The sequence below is a fragment of the Neodiprion lecontei genome, chromosome 2 (genome assembly GCF_021901455.1).
Source record: "Neodiprion lecontei isolate iyNeoLeco1 chromosome 2, iyNeoLeco1.1, whole genome shotgun sequence".
NCBI lineage: Eukaryota > Metazoa > Arthropoda > Insecta > Hymenoptera > Diprionidae > Neodiprion > Neodiprion lecontei.
This window is the reverse complement of record NC_060261.1, coordinates 29,911,369-29,924,929: the sequence shown is the minus strand read 5'-3', so window position 1 is coordinate 29,924,929 and position 13,561 is coordinate 29,911,369. Positions and strand designations below refer to the sequence as shown.

Below are 13,561 nucleotides of genomic sequence, written 5' to 3'. Positions count from 1 at the left end.
TCACCAAGATATGTAAACAAAGTTTGACCGAACTAAAACTATCTAGTTTACGAGACAAATATATAATAAAAAAAAAAAAAAAATCACCATCGAAATGTAAATTCCGCAGCTATAACGTTAAGCAATAAATCCAACCCCGAACGTGACATTTTTCACAGATTAATTATTTCGTCAATGAATTTCTCTCAGATTCTCCGCGTGTTTCGACAATAACAAATGAAAAAAAAAAAAAAGAAAATGAAACCGGCGTACCTCTTTCGCTGCTCGTGTATCAGCGATACCTCACCATGCGACGTAATAGGAAAATATTTACTTTCCATGAAAGTCTGCACCATCTTAAACTGACTGCATAAGCGGTGCGATGCTGCAGATACGATGTCTTTGAAGCAGCAGCATCACGATTAGATGATACACGCGGCTATTGAATTATTCATCTAGGTGGCTACCTCTCGCTCTCAAAGTTGATATCCCCCCCCTTCTTTGGCGGGTACATTTAGCTTTGAGGTGAAAATCTATCGAAGGTACGCCGAAGGCGTGTATAACGTTACATACATTGAACAAAGTCCGCAACGTTTCGCGCCAATTTCTTACTTCGGTATTATATTATACTAGAATTACATTTCATTGTTAGTGCTATGTAGCAACCCTTTAAATTTACCATAATTAGAAATTTTTATACTATCCGGAATTTTACTATTTACTGCTAATTATTTCGGCGTTATGCAAGGTGTAATATTTATATGATTCAAAAAATAATCCCACGCACACATGCAACAGGTTGTGCAAAGCGTTATCGATTAATTTACAGCTGAGCTGAAATATAATATGATCGTAACCGTGGTCTCGCGTATAAATGACACGGAGTGAAAAATGAATTGATAAACCAGTTGTTATAAGTTTGTACCAATTTTCGAATTCTTTGACGAAACGTGTCACTAAAATGAATTTCTATAGTAGTTTAAAAAAACAAAACTGTCCATCGTTTGTGCCGCGTAGTTGTACGAATAAAACAATATTTAATAAGGGCTGCTTACACGTATTTCCTTTTCTTTACGAAGGGAGATATTATTTACAGATTCATCGTCACACGATTAAAAGAATAATGGATCGTTACACCATTTTTACTCCGAATGACCATAAAAATGAGTTCCATGATAATGATAATAGCAACAACAAAAACAAGAGTAAAACGCGACAAAATGAGATCAAACAAAAATAGGTCTCGAGTACAACGCGCTACTTAACGATCCTTTAGGTATGTGCATAATGCATCGTATACGTATAATGCGAGCGAACGCGCATCTCCTTGAGCACGTGTGCGTATAGAATGACGTACAGATTAAAAGTATAAAGTGTGTATGTACGATACAGGTGTGTGTGTGTGTGTGTATATATACATACAACATAGGGATAAAGGTTTTTTTTTTTTTTGAAGCGGTTCGTCGGAGATGCGATAGCTGCAGGAGCTTCAAGGAGTAAAATAATGGAAGAAAATGGAATAGAGAGCATCGCGTTCTCACCAAACCGCCAACATCCGCATTTCACCGAGTGAATAAGTGAGTGAGTGAGTCGAGTCTAGGTTAGTGCCTGTTTGTTACGGTCATAGACGTAGATTATACACAGAGATATATATAATACCGAGCTGAATATGCTGACATTACTGCCTGAGTAACGCGGATGTTTTTGCAATCCCTCTCCGATTTTCATGCTATTTATACTGCCGCACCAACTTTTCTCCCAGAAATTATATACACGCATACTTATGCAGATATTACATATATACATATATATATATATATAGTTGTCTTTTTGATACTTTCTAACATATAACATATATATTAGGATATTTTAGAAAAAAACATGATTTGTCTGTTTTCTTCTGTGACACCCGCTAAAAAAAATTGTCTAGGTTAAAAGAAACTTTCCGTCATATACATATGTATGGAAAATCGCGCTCAGTTGATTTTTCACTTTTTTACGTAAAAAAAAAAAATAAATAAATAAAAAATAATCATAATAATGATAATAATAATAAACAAAAAACAACTTCCGCGACCACTGCAACGGTTCAATATCCAAACTTGCGGCCCTCGAGTCGTAATGAAAAAAATTCTACCGCTCAAAAGTAAAACAAAAAGATGGGAGGTCGAGAAAAAAAAAAAAAAAAAAGCCAAAAACAAAGCGACATACATTGCACGTATCGTCCGATGATACCTAAAAATTGCCAACATCTGGGATTTGAAAACTTGCACACGATCCAGGGGTTCATCCATCCTGCGATAGCTGACAAGTGAAATTTATACGACGCTACGCGCACTTTGCTCTGTACAAAAACTCATGTCGTGCGGTTACAGATTTGCAGAGGGAAAAAAAAGAAAAAAAAAAAAAGTAAATTTTATATATTATACAGATACCTGTCATACATTCTCACGTACGCCAAAACGTGACGTATATATACACACACACACACACACACACGTGTACGTGGTGTTTTTATTTAACCCAAGTCGATGCAGCTGGGGGGGAATGTATATGTTACATAATATCGGTCAGCGTGGAACTACAGTCTAAAAATATATCGGGTTATTACCGAAGTCATACGTGCAGGGAGAAGCAAGCATTCCTAACCATAAATTGGTACGGATACATGTAAGCGGATACGTGCATTCCAATTCCCTTCCTTACAACCTTTGTCGTTCGAAAAATTATAAAATTCTCCAATTATTCACCGTCGCAGCCAGAGGGAATAATTACACAAACGATTTTACTTCTGCGGAAGGTATTCATTCATTTTTCTATTATTTTTTTTTTTTTTTCTTCCAATGCTGGGAAAGTTCAAGTGGTCTTATTTTTTTATATTATTTTACGTACAACCGCTGGATACAGGGTAAATCTGCATGTAAATAAACAACGATTTATTTACACACGATTTTTTTTTATTGCATATTATTACACTCCGACCGCAAGCGCGAATATCGTATTGTATAAAAAAAATTTTGCATCTCGTTATTCTTTATTATTACCAAGACTGTTTTTTAAGGCAGGAGCGTACTTTTACGTATAAATACATATCTTTGTTTAGATGTGAAAAAAACCGCGAAGAGCTCTTTACTGTATATATATATATAGTATTCAGAGCATGTTATTATAAAATAAATTTTTACCAAGATGAAAAGAAAGAGAGAGAGAGAGATATATATATATATACAAGAATGAAGCACAATTTTTTGCCGTCCCTTATACTACTTTTCATATTTCATTTCTTACTTGTATACGTGCAACGTAAAAAAGAATAAGACGTAAGTGGATAGAGAGAAAAAACATCATACCCCCCCCCCGGCACATATTGTTTCATTTTTCACACGCATACAAACTGCGCGGAAGAGAGAGAAAAAAAAATGAAAAAATGCAATAAAAAAAATGCAAAAAAAAAATCGTGATGAGATATATACACAAACGGTAATTTTTTGCAAATACACGGCAACACAATACCTGTCTTATATAATGAAAAAAAAATATGCATATACTTGTAAGAATTTTTCCCTCCCCCTTCTGCAGAGTATACGATGAAAAATGTCGCATGTACGTACCCAACTTGTCTTCTTTGGTTTTTTTTTTTTTCCTCACCCTCTTTCGATTATCAAACAAACAAATGCGTTAGTGCCTGCAGCGTATCATATAATATATATTTACTGGTATGATGCACAGAGTAGGTAATATAACGAAGCAGTAAATTCAAATTTTTCCCGAGCACACTTTAACAGCAAATAACTATAACCACGCACATGTTTCGCAAAAGTTAAACATCTTCGAGTCAGGTGAGAGCGAAGCTGCGGCGTGTCGGTCGTATCTCATATTATATATATATATGTATATAACATACACAAAAATGTACATTACATTATTGCATAATACAAAAAACACGGTAAAATTAGATACGTATACCTGTAACGTATGTTTTATGCGGATTAATGTATGTGTGTGTCAAACTATAAGATGAAATTGTGCAAATGAGATACAAAAAATATAGTCTATACATATTATCGAACAACGCTAGTAGACTTTAATCATTTTTAACCCTTACGCTATACAATGCATGTTCCTCGCAAATTCTATATAAAAAAAAGACATCCCAACTAATTTGATTTTATCCACAATAAATAATGAAAGAAGTGAAAAGTTGTCGAAAAACATGCGACATAAAATGGAAGTGGAAAGCAAAAGAAAGAGTATAAAAATGAAGAGAGCCATACGCGACGACATTCATATCCATTCCACTTGTGAGTGAAAATTTCGCAGATGTAGATTTTCGCGAGACGAGACAAGGTTTATAGGAGACTCTCTTTTATTTACGTTAGTTTTGTACGAAGGATAAACGCTAACAATAAGTGAGACTACTTTGCTGGTGCTGTAACATCTCACTCGCGCTTCTGCGTCATCGTTATTTGGTCCGACCGAACGAAAGAATGAAAGAACGCAAGGATGACCGTGGGTAAAAAATGACTTGGAGAAAAAGAATAAAAAATAGCAGTAACAAAAAGAAGAGGAAAGAAGATAAGCGCGTAAAAAGTGTTATAACCTTGACCTTCAACCGAGCAACTGCGAAATAAAGATGGAGGTGAAAAGAGAAGAAGAAAAAAAAACACATACAAGCAAAAAAATTAAATTCGACACCGATGGTCAAGTGCGCAGGTTATGCGTAATTAGCTTAACGTTAAAGCCACGCAAGTCAAAGAGACAATTAACGAAAAACGACAAAGTAGAGATATAAAGAAATTGGGGATTTATGAGGCGTACAGTCGGATCAAAGAAGCTATGATTAAACGTAATCGTGATATAAAATTGTAATTGACAAAGTAAAACCGAAAGACCTCGTGGCAGAAGGAGAGAAATTTTGAAACATTGGACCAAATTAGATACGCTCGTAGATATGTCTAAAATTTTTCAGAGAGATGACGTTATTCTTTAAGTGAATATTTTTTTTCACCAAAAACTTTACGTTGCTTGTTCGATTTTGATTTCTTTACACCTCTCTTTTTACACCTTTTTACACCTCTCTTTTACACTATTTGTCTGACTGTACATTCTTAAGAATAATTATATTCGTTTAAATTAATATAAGAAGACAGAGAGAGAGAGAGAGAGAGAGAAAATACAAGGAGTATATTAAATGAAACAGAGAGAGAGAATAGAAGACGATGTATGATTTAATAATTTTCATTCATCTGTAATTGCTGCGCGTATAAATTCTATTCACGAATTTACACATCGTATTCACGTTTCGAACAGTGTGAAATTGGGAAGGAGTTAGATGCGAGGAGGAAACATAAAAAGAACGAATCCAAAATAAATATTCAGTTTACGTACAGAATACATGAAATTATGAAAATAAATACTAAACAAAATTTCATACGATAACGATGATGATGGTTCAAATGGAGAGAAACGTTTTACGACATAACGATGAAGAGCGGAAACGAAGCGATGCGGTTACAACTACGCGCAACGAAGAGATGTGATATCTACATCGTTTAATTTCTTCAAACGTTTATTTTCGTAATAAATTTCGTTGAAATTGGACCGATCGTCCAACAGAACACAGGGAGTCCGACCTAAATTCTAAAAACCCTGTTTCTTCTCTCGCTTTCGGTTGCGAGATTTACAATATTTGGAAGAATATATATATATATATATATAATATGTATTTATCGTATATATATCATGTAATATATCATACATTCATTCGGATTTATACAGGATTACGTAATAATCGCTTAAACTTTACATAGAACACGATTATGTACGATTTATGTACCTACCAAGCGTGCGTTCACAATAGTAGAAACGTATTTCAACACCGAGGTCGGGACGATATAAAAATATCCAATATCCGCTTTGCACCATTCGTATATATCTAATAAAACTACAAAAATTTATAGTCTTATCAATTTGGAATTCAGATCGTGCTAATGTATTTTAATCCTTTTATCAAGCTTTGCAAAGTTCTTCACCCCGTACATAGTAAATTACTTTCACATCGCTATACCTTGTATGTTTTCATCAAATAAAAAATGTCGATTTTTCCTTCGGAAGAAAAAGATGACACATGTATACATATAACCGGAAACATTTCTTTAAACAATACGCGTCGTGTTAAAGCGACGTTGTGTAATAATAACGCGTACGTTAGTTTGAAAATTAACACGTGTCGTTATTGAAACGAAATATTATAATATCGGGCGGAATAATAATGTTAAATACTTTTCAAGGTAGCTATGTGCAGATAAAAGAAAACAGTGGAATGGGTTAGAATAAATCTCGGTCATTTCTCACTTTTTTACATCTTCTTTCTCTATTCCTTTCGATTTTTTATCTTCCTTTTTTCTTGAAACAGGATACGTATTGGGTATAAGGTAAACCTGAAACGTATATTACCTCTGCGATAGTTCGGCCTCTTTTCGTTAAAGTAAAAAAAAAAAAACTCCCTACTGTAACGAGCAAGCAAGTAGGCTGCAGGTAGCCATGCTTTTCTTATTTAAATCATTGTGTTTATAACAAACCAACACTATACGGTAAAAAATTTACACCGTAATTTGCACGAAAAAGGCAACAGCGGTTGGTACTGATTGATTTGGAACACGTGTGATCAATTTTTTCTATCCGGATTTGATTTTCACTGCATTTTCAATTATCGAATCAACAGCCCTGGTCAATTGGCTTTAAATTTTTCTCATGAATTCTTTGTTCAAATTTTTTTATTTTTTTAAAACGTACAAATTTATATTTTACACATTGTTTCTCATTTTTCACTTACTTGTTTCACTTGTACCTTAGAAACCAAAAGCTTGCCCGCTTTCATCCTGGTCTCAAAATTTACATCTTTTAACAAAGATGTTCAGGACAAATAATTGAAGCCAACAATTTGGGGCTGTTGATTCATCGTATATCGCTATGACTTGATTATAATACACGTAGATAGATACATACATATACATGTAGTAATGTTTGTGTATAAAAACCATTTATCACAGCAGTTTTGTTTCCCCGAAGAATATAATAGGTACGTACAAAAATCCACGTCAACTTTGGGACTGATGGAAAATAAAAAGAAAAAAAAAAAAAAAAAAACAGGGACAACCGTGACAATTTTTTACTCACTTCCAGGGGGCGGTTTTTCAGGTTGCGCGTTCACGATTTTATCACCCACGAACCCACGAAAGCTTTTTTTTCGGGTATCGCGAGCAGTTTGCAGTCGAATGAACATCGCACACTCCGTCTAACATACATGCATACATGCATACATAAATAACATACATAAATACTTTATACACCAAGAGTCGTTGCGTTTATGGGTGCCTAAATGTAAACGGGGTTTAAGGTCGTGAATAAGTGTTAATAAATAAATAAAAGCGTTACACCGGAAACAGGAGTCGGTTGTTGTAACGCGGCTAAAAAAAATAAAACAAAAGAAAAAAGAAGCGATAAGTATGTATATGCATGGAGTGCGAGCGGCGTCGACGGCACGAGGAGAGAAAAGTAAGTGTGACCCAAAAATCAATCTACGTTATATATAATAATAATAATAATAATAATAAAGTATGCAGAGTGAATTGTTACGACGGTTGACTAGTCCGTCGTCCGCTACAATTTATTACGCATGCGCTAAAATTCGAGGGCACTTGTTGTTTGGCAGGGCGACCAACCGTCGTGAACATAACCTGAAAAATTCTAAAAATTGACAACTCGCTCTTAACTTTCGACTGAATTGATAATGACGGTTGGTCGCCCTGCCTAGAATTTTTGCGCATGCGTATTAAATTTTAGCAGACGTCGGATCATTCAATCGTTACAAACTTACTCTGCGCAATTTGATGATAAGTGCATGCGATATGTGTAGACACGTTACGGTAGATGTGTAGAAGCAAGACAGTAGCTGTACATTGATTAACGATTATACATGCAGATATTCGCTTGTTGTTCACCTTGGGTTATAGATTTGCAGCATCTCTCTACGCTTACAGGAACGAAAGAATTTCGTACGCATACGTGTATATATATGTGTGTACGTGTTCATTGGCTCGTACAGAGGTGTACGGTACTACGTCTGTACAAGAAAATGACGAAAGACGTCTGTGCGACTACGGTATGACGCGGCATACGTTGACGGCTAAAAATAATACGAGAAATGGTAGGAAAATACGCAGCGAGAGGAGAAGGAGAGACAAGAGACGTCGCTTATAGATTCTCTGACAGAGGAATAAGAAGAAGAAGAAGAAGAAGAAGAAGAAGAAGAAGGAGAAGGAGAAGAAGAGAGCGAGCAAAGCGAGCGAATGAACGCAGCAGGCAAGGCTGCTTGCTTCTTGGCTTTCCGATGTGAGGATGAGTCTCCTCTCCTCTCCACTCCACTCCTCTCCTCTCCTCTCCTCTCCCATCCGTCTCATCTCGTCTCGTCTCGTCACGCACGCAACGCTGATGCACGTACATAATCAAATTTAACAGATCCGTCTCGGCGTCGACGACGACGACACCACGCTTTTTCTCTCTCCTTCTTAAATTTTTTTTTCACTCACTTTAGAATCGCATCGTATCTGTACTCAGAGTAGGTGGGTTATAAATGTGTCTCGCCACTCCGAAAAGACACGAATACAACGTGTCGTGTACAGTTTATCGCATGCTCAGCATTGCGAAATTCAAGGATTCCAACTTCAATCTCTGCGTTCGCACGACACTTGAATTATCGACAACGTAGAGGACGACTGTTCTACACACACGTATATATACATAAACACACATATATATTTACATATATAAAAAATATGATTTTTGTCCTTACACTATAGAAACTTCCACGTTACTTAGACGGGATTACACAAAATCCAGCCAACTTTGGAACGTTATTACCGTACACAACGTCACGTTATGCAGCAGTTACGACTTCAACAAAATTCCGAGTAAAAATTTAACAAATTCGAAATAGACTCCAATCTTAGTTTTGGAGAAAAACGATGGAGGATGTCGGAGAAATTCTTGAAGCAAAAAAAGTTAAATAATACGCAATGCGCACATGGGGTTTTTGAGGCCTTCATTTTGCTTGGAGAAACAACCCTGATTCAAGCACGCCTGACTTAAAAATCGTACGTGAAAGTCGGTTCTGGGGTCAACTGGACCCTGTGTTAGGAGCTAAGGTTAACTGCGTTGTTTTTTTTTTTATTCTTTCATATTTTTTTCATATAACATGCAATCGTTTGTCTCTCCAATTTTCGTAAAAGAAAAGCGGTCGCATTTAATAAACGAAACGGTCTAACCGCAGTGCTGATAGTCGTAAAGATTAGCCACATTCTACATATTGTTCCATGTGCCTATGCGTATATACTTGTATTTATAGTGTGACGGCTGGTACAATGTTGGTTTGGGTTTGGCGCGAATCGGGGTCATTACAAAACGCGGCTACGCGTCTATAATAGTATAAGGAAGAGTAGTAAGCGTGGCCCAGCGACTCAGAGAGCTGTCTCAAAAACGAACTGATTTATTCATCCTTTCGTTTCTCTGTCATTCGTATCACTTGTAGAAAGGAACAAAAAAAAAACAGTCTAAGATCGATACGACGACGGTATTATTTTTCTAACAATAAGATAAATGGTAACCACGGACATTGCATGTGTTGTACGCTTATACGGAAGTTAAATAAACATGTAATATAATTCGTGTACGCTGTACACATATGCATTTATAAACGCGTCGTGACTAATTGAACAATTAAATTAGTCATCAACGTCCGCTCAATGCTCAATTCTTACTACCGCTGCAGGTGAAGAGGAGAAAAATGAACGAATAAAGTGTCTGGTGAAGTCGCAGGAGGATCTTCTGGCTGAATTTAGAAAACGAAACAACTAGTGTGAATAATTGTGACGTGTTGAGATTGATGAAAATAATGCGGAAGAGAAGGAAAGATTGTAATGTTACGTACGTTGTTTGATAAGTTATTTTATTCTCGTCGAAGAAAGAGCAAAGAACTACGCTATCGTGGTTGTAACTAATTGTGGTGAAGAACAATTTCGGCAAACGTAACAACATGATCTCGTCTCTCTTTCGATTAACGAGTCGAAATCTGACGCCAATATTTAAAAAAAACATCAAACAAATTATGTGAATTTGTCGGGAACTGAATTCCGAGATAAGAGTCAGTTTTATAATGAGAAAAAAATCTGCGTCATTTTGAAGTTACACCGTTTTTTTTTTTTTTCGTGAATATAAACTCAAGAGTCTATACTCGGTGTCACGATTAAGTTGAAGTAAGTTTAGCAACTTTACGATCACTGCCTGACTTGAGATTCGTCAAGCGGTGCCGATAAATAAAAAGCAACATCTACCGATATTCTAAAACCTTTGGAAGTTTCAAGTTTGTTTTAGTACGCAATAAATGAGCGTGATTTGTTTGGTAAGTTACGTTGCGTTACGTTACGTGAACGTAGCTAACTGTCTTAACCTTAGTATCTAAGTAGTTGTAAGGTTCCGTTCGAAACAAATGAGAATCGGCGCAAAAAAACACACCGTGTTTTGTTTTTCGTTTCGTCTTGTTGCGCGGGCAGGCGAGAGGCGTAGGTCGGGCCTCGAGTACGCACGAAACTATACGCAGCTGCAAGACGTATGTATCAACAAACGAGAACAAGACGTGTACAATACGGAACACGTAAAACCTCAAGTTTACAGGAGCGAAAACATTCGGCTAACTTCGCGTGGGCGCGATTCTTAAAAATCGTGCGCAGTTGCTTACCGAGCGGAAAAGAAAAAGGAACGAGAGAAGAAAAGAATGAAAAAAAAAAGGAACCGAGTCCTCTTACCTGACAGACGAATCCCTCCTCGTCGAATAACGCTTCGCTGCTTTGAAAAAGAATCGTTTTCGTGCTCGTCGTCGTCGTCGTCGTCGTCGTTGTCCGGACGATGCGTTAGTAATCCAATATGGCGACGCTGCTGTTTACACATGTCAAAACAAAACACTGAATCCGAACACCGCGCGCGTTATTGGCATCGTCAAGGATAGCGATAACAACGAGAAACGTTTACAACAAATTGAATTTTTTTTTCACGAATAACAGTTAAAAGAAAAAAAAAACCACCGACGCGTATCCGCCACGCACTTTCTTACAACAATCGTCGATGCGTACGAGTGCGGACCGTTGAGATTGCACCCGAATTCACTCGATGTCGACAATCGGCAGCAACGACACAAGATTCGCGTCCGCGAATCGAGTAAAACGTAAACCGACGCGAACTTGCCGACGGCCGGTGGCAGAAAAGCTGTGAGGAGGAACGACAGAAGCACACCTCCGTCGGATAAAAGCCCCGGGCGGGGTGGACGGGGAGTGAATAAAAGGGAAGGAAAGGTTGAAAGTACAGAGAGAAAAAGAGAGAGTGAGAGACGGGAAATAAAAGAAGAAGAAATACAGGCCCACGCTACGTGCGACGGGCGAAAAAGAGCGACGTACGAATGTCAACGTTCAAATCTGGCCAAACCACAAGAAATTTACGAAACGAACACCGCGAGCGTTCCTCGCCGACTGCCGCTGCCAGCCAACCGCCAGGCCAGCGCACGAGAGTCGTTTCGAGGTAGGGGAGGGGGGAGCACTGGCCGCAGGGGCGGGGGGGGATACGAGGGCGGGGGATCGAGCAGCGGTTCTCAACCGTGCGCCACGCGACTTTTCGATGTGACTCTCAATTCCGGAGACGCGTTCAACGCCACGGATATCGGTGTTTACCTGCCACGCCATGGGTGATAATAATTCATTATTCATATGGAGAATTTATATTTTCACACGATCGCAAGACAGTTTCGTTTCACAGGTATAAAACGTGATATACGTGTATTTGTATTGCAATCGATTTTGATAAAACGTGAGATTGTGCAGTTGTAATAAACGAAATTCGTTTAGCTTACAGGGGAGATAAATTTTTTTTTTTCAAATGATTTTTATCGTCTTCCCGGGAACTGTGGGTGAAAAGCGGATGAAAACGCCTTTTGAGTTTCGTGTGTATTGTACACACCTATACTGTTTTGTATTGCGCGTGCGGTTATGATTCGGTTTAAAAATGTGTTGTACTATGTGAATTAAGAGATCGTTTTTGATTGATGTATGGTTGAGTTTGTAAATTTGAGATTATGGATGCGCGATGGTTGAAATAAATTTATGCGATTTGACTACATTTACCAGATCATTACACCGGTCGACGAGAATTTTGAATCTGGTATGTAGATGTCAAATTTTGATTTCTTCCACGTAACTGGTAATAGAAAAAATAACTTTATTAGATTAAGTTTGATTATTATTTCAACGTGGTGCTACCTGCTGCTTATACTATATCAATCGAAAACTTCGATATTTATTTATCATGGTAAAAAAAGAGAAAACTAAACTTTATAGATCTCAAATGAAGAAGTTGGTTATTATACGATACATAGAATGAAAATTTATTCATCTAAATATAAGCGCGAGTCATTTTTTCTGTTTTTTTTTTTTTTTTTTTAGTGATCCGTGTTATGTGTAATAACGGGGTATATCGAACCATACAAACCCATGTCTGTATACTTTCAGTGTATACAATCATAACGCATTTTGACCTCCGATGTACGTGTTTATAAAATTCAAATGCATCACGCGTGACGTGATTCGTGTCGGTGTCTCCCGAACGCGGCATGCGGCACACCATTAGATAACACACACCCCGTATAAATACCTGTGTGCATAATGTGATCACGTATCCTATAAAATGCTGCGAGCTGTGACGTTAGAAAATTACACGAATGGTATGGTCAGCGGTGCGTCCGTCAGCCGTCGGATCGATTTGTCCGACAAAGTGACATATATACCTACCAATCTTACAATAATTTCAAACCACGACGAGCCACTGCAATGATTCAGAATGATATCATTGGTATTGTGCAATAGGATTAAGAGTAACGTGACTCTAGTTAGACTCCTGGAACGTTAGTCGGTGCGCTTGCTTATAATTATCCACTCGATAGCCTCTTGTGCTTGAGTGTGCCATGTGCATGTGCATCTGCACGTAATGTTCCGCACACATACATATATATATATATATATATATATATATATATATATATATATATATATATATATACATATATATGTCGGCTATATCACTTTATACGTGACGACGACGGCAATGAAGTCGAGTTAAAATGTGAGGAGGCGGTCCAGGCACAGGTACGATGCGGTTAGGTGCGGTACAACTTCCGACTCGTTAATACCTAGGTACAAAGTATAACAGTGCAGAACCATTGATGCCGGAGAGAGCCCAACGCCCTTCTACAAGATCTAAGTGACGCAGCCCGCGGGTGCGTTAGCTTTACTTTTAAAAACGTCGATATTCAACGCTTCTCTCGAGCGTTGCAGACAGACTCGCCTCCTCGCGTGGATTAAGAGAGAGAGAGATAAAGGGGGGATGAGGACGGGAGAGGGACAAAGGGAGAGATTGAGAGTGAGAGAGAGAGAGAGAGAGAGAGAGAGAGAGAGAGAGAGAGAGAGAGAGAGAGAGAGAGAGA

The 13,561-nt window shown here is 37.7% G+C and overlaps 1 protein-coding gene across 10 annotated transcripts in view; it reads right to left on the bottom strand.

The window, feature by feature from the left end:
- The window catches only part of LOC107217733, a 183,510-nt gene that overhangs the window by 101,556 nt on the left and 68,393 nt on the right, over positions 1 to 13,561 (bottom strand). For 8 of the 10 annotated variants that reach the window (XM_046730853.1, XM_046730855.1, XM_046730856.1 and 5 more), the window contains exon 1: positions 10,842 to 11,570. The exons of the other annotated variants lie outside the window; for them this stretch is intronic. The gene's annotated coding sequence lies outside the window, so the exon portion shown is untranslated. Of the gene's footprint in view, positions 1 to 10,841; positions 11,571 to 13,561 lie in introns of those variants that run through there. 10 annotated transcript variants of the gene reach the window in all.